The sequence below is a fragment of the Pristiophorus japonicus genome, chromosome 28 (assembly GCF_044704955.1).
Source record: "Pristiophorus japonicus isolate sPriJap1 chromosome 28, sPriJap1.hap1, whole genome shotgun sequence".
NCBI lineage: Eukaryota > Metazoa > Chordata > Chondrichthyes > Pristiophoridae > Pristiophorus > Pristiophorus japonicus.
In genome coordinates, this window is record NC_092004.1 from 14,060,304 (window position 1) to 14,064,404 (window position 4,101).

The 4,101-nt window shown below is 47.8% G+C and overlaps 1 pseudogene; it reads left to right on the plus strand.

Annotated features, from left to right (window-relative positions):
* Positions 1–251: 251 nt before the first annotated feature.
* On the plus strand, positions 252–633 carry LOC139239581 (histone H2A type 2-A-like; annotated as a pseudogene).
* The last annotated feature ends 3,468 nt before the right edge of the window (positions 634–4,101 follow it).

Below are 4,101 nucleotides of genomic sequence, written 5' to 3' on the forward strand. Positions count from 1 at the left end.
TTGGAATTATTTACATAATCCGCTTTAAAAAAAAATTTTTGGTGGTGTTTTTTAATTAAAAATCATTATTGTGACTGTTGGAGACAGTAATTTCGGCTAAATAGACTGGGATTAGTTATCGGAAAAGACCAATGAAATTCACTCGAGAGCGACTAATCACAAGTTCGCTCCCTGCATTTTTCCAGAAGGTTAACAAAGGCAGATGTGATAGGAGGAGTTTCTCATTCTTTCTCTGAACATGTTGATTGTCTAGAAGAGGAAAAACCGGCGGTAAAGCTCGGCCCAAGGCCAAGTCTCGCTCCTCCCGGGCCGGACTGCAGTTCCCTGTGGGCCGTGTGCACAGGCTCCTGCTGAAGCGGACCTACGCTGAGCGTATGGGTGCCGGAGACCTGGTCTACATGGGTGCTGCGATCGAGTATCTGACCGGCTGAAATCCTGGAGCTGGCCAGCAACGCTGCCCGCGACAACAAGAAGACCAGTCTCATCCCCAGACATCTGTAGCTGGCCATCCGCAACGACAAGGAGCTCAACAAGCTGCTGGGAAAGGTGACCATCGCTCAGGGCGGGGTGCCGCCTAATATCCAGGCTGTGCTGCTGCCTAAGAAAACCACCGGTCCGTCCAAGAACAAGTAAAGCGGACAAGATTTAATCTGATAACCCAAAAGATCTGTTACGAGAAACCCACAGTATCAATATAAGGGCAGGTTAAAGTTCTATGGATCACTATTGTCTCAGATCTAAATTAACATTGAATCTCTGCAATTAAGCGGTTAGCTTCCTGATCAGAAATGACCCTCAGACGTTCTCGCTTATAACTGGCCACTATCGACAGACAGTGCAACAGGTTTGCTGTTCTAAAATCCTGCTGCAAGGTACCATAAATTATTTCTGGCCGGCGAGGCGGTAAACCTACCCCGAGTGCGATGGCCGGGAATCGAAGCCGGGCCCACTGGTTGGGAGGCAGCTCACTGGTCACTATACCACCATCGCTCACGTTTGAGAAAGTGACAGGAAGAGGCTGGTTTTAATATACCTAACTTAGTGCCTTTAGCAGGTTATGTCGTACAATTTAGCTAATTTACAAAAAACCTTCCTCATATCTGTTGATTATATTTTTTAATAAAACGGGTTAAAACTAATAAATGTGGTGCGGGCTCAGCCCAAGCAGGGTAACTATTCACAGTGACCGTTTTTAATTGTAGGGAAAGTGTCCCAGTACCGTGCTTACATTCTGATTACTGAACATCATATTTGTCCCACTTAAGAGCCGCAAGAATTAGTTAGTCCGCAAATACAATGCCAATTGTGTGGGGGATGGTTGTATAGTGGTGAGAATAGCTGCCTTCCAATCCAGGTTAGACCGGGTTTAATTCCCGGCCATAACAGCCGATATAACTTTAAAATCACTGTCAGATCAGAAATGAATTATGTGAGCTTCTAACAGAAGCATTTTATATCTAAGAATAACTGTTAATGAAATGAATTTTGACGAAAATCATTCATGTGCGTGTGCCATAGCATTAAAACGGACTTTGAACCAATAAATGAATTCTCAGTCAGAAACGTTGGACCCATCAGCCGCTCATTCCCTTTATACTCGGCTCTTAACATCCGTTTGTATTCGGCTCACACAACGTGTTCAATGACGGCCGGTGCCACGTTCAGGTTCCGTCTGTTTTGTATTTCTCTGAATCGGTCTCTCTCTATATTGATTCGCTGATCCGAATATCCGCTAACAGCAAACCTGCGGCAGTGTTTGTCGATCTAGATTTCTACATGTTCGACAGAGAGTGACCGATTTATTACCGAGATCAGGAAACGCACAGCGTAATTGCAGAGATTTAAAGTTAATTTAGATCTGGGGCAATTGTGATCCAGAGAGCATTAACCTGCCCTTACATTGATACTTGGGTGGCTCTGAACAGAGCCTTTGGTTTATTAGATTAAATCCTGTCCGCTTTACTTGCTCTTGGAAACACTGGTGGTTTTCTTGGGCAGCAGCACAGCCTGTATATCAGGCAGCACCCCGCCCTGAGCGATGGTCACCTTTCCCAGCAGCTTGTTGAGCTCCTGGTCGTTGCGGATGGAAGCTGCAGGTGTCTGGGGATGGTGCGGATCTTCTTGTTGTCGCGGGCCTCGTTGCCGACCAGCTCCAGGATTTCAGCGGTCAGATACTCGAGCACAGCATGTCGACCGGGGCTCCGCACCCATACGCTCAGCTAGTTCCCCTTCCGCAGGAGACTGTGAACACGGCCCACAGGGAACTGCAGTCCGGCCCGGGAGGAGCGAGACTTGGCCTTGGCCCGAGCTTTACCGCCGGTTTTTCATCTTCTAGATATTTCCACAATCTACACGTTCATGGAAAGAATGAGAAACTGCCTTACACCTTCTGGAGGAATGCAGGGAGCGAACTTGTGATTGGTCGCTCTGTGGTGAATTTCATTGGTCCTTTCCGATGACCAATCGCAGCCTGTTTAGCCCACCAAAAAAACCTGGGCGGAAATGACTGTTCTCAACAGTCAGTCTTCGAAGGACTTAGAAATTCAAAAATCCAAAAATCCCGCCAATAATTGTTAAAATTGCGGATTATGTTAGTAACTTCCCCATTAGCCACATATTTCCAAATACTTTTTGTTTCCCTTTGTCTTAATCCATGTTTCACTTGCAAATTCCAGGCTGTTACAATCAGGATTAAATTCGGGTTCAGTTTCAAACTATCAGTAATGGGAGGGAATCACTCCCCACTTATTCTGTAACGGGACACAGTCCAGCTCAATCTTTGTAAAAGTGAGCTTCCATAGATTATCGATCGATCCCCCGCACAGGCAGCAGTGAGACCAGAACTGGGAGTCCTTCTGTGAAAAGGGAAGAGGGACAGAGTCTTCAAACTGCCCCGGTTCTGGTCTCTAAGAACTCCCATTCTGGGTTGTTACACTCGGACTCGAAGGTTAATCAACGGTTTGACTGCTAAGTAGAATTTTCTTTTAAATTGAAAAGGACGTGAGAGAGAACGAGGTGGCTAAAGTCTGAGTCTCACCCTAAAACAAGCTTCTAATTCGTCGGCAGCCGCTGTAAATAAACGGGTCTGAGAGCAAAGGGAAAGGGCGACCAGGGACCGTGTTTGTATTTAAGGCGGGAAAAGGAAGAACCGGACAATAAAATCGGTTATCTGAGAATTTAAAACTAAATCTAGAGCTGGAATTGCAAAGGTCCCCACACACTTGTTCAGGAAACAATTACAATAAATTGAGTCGAAAGGGAGATGGGTTTGTGCAGCTCTTTCAGAGAGGTTGTGGGTGGCACTTAAAAGAGCCGTTGTGTTTGGGTTTGATCTCTCAGGACAGCGCGCAGTTTTACTTGGAGCTGGTGTACTTGGTCACCACCTTTGTCCCTTCCGACACGGCGTGCTTGGCCAGCTCCCCGGGCAGCAGCAGGCGCACGGCGGTCTGGACCTCCCGGGAGCTGATGGTGCGGCGCTTGTTGTAATGGGCCAGGCGGGAAGCCTCACCCACGATGCGCTCCAAAATATCCTTCACAACCGAGTTCATGATGTCCATGGCCTTGGAAGAGATGCCGGTGTCGGTGTGAACTTTGTCGCTGTAGATGGGTTAACTCTCCTTCCTCCCCCTTCTGCGCTCCTTGCCACCCTTCGGTGATGTTTTCTTGATTACTTTCTTGATGGTAACTGTTTCCCGGGCGGGGAGCGGGCTCAGCGGCCGCCATCTTGGTCAGGTTGGGTCTCACGGCGCATGTGTGGTCCTTTGTGCTGGGACAACATGTGGGCGGGGCTTCAGGGTATATGTCAGTTTGATTGATCACATGTTTGTGCCCAGGTCAGTGGCCCCTGAAAGGGAGCCTTGCTGTGCTGATTGTTGTCGAGTGACCCTGGGCCTGGGCTCATCCTATTAGTCCATCCCTGGCTCACCCTATTGGGCCATCCCATGCTCACCCTATTGGGCCATCCAAAGCTCACCCTATTCATCATCATCATAGGCAATCGCTCGAAATCGAGGATGTCTTGATCCATCTCTAAAAGTGAGTTCTCAGGTGACTGAACAGTCCAATACGGGAATTACAGTCTCTGTCCCAGTTGGGATAGAC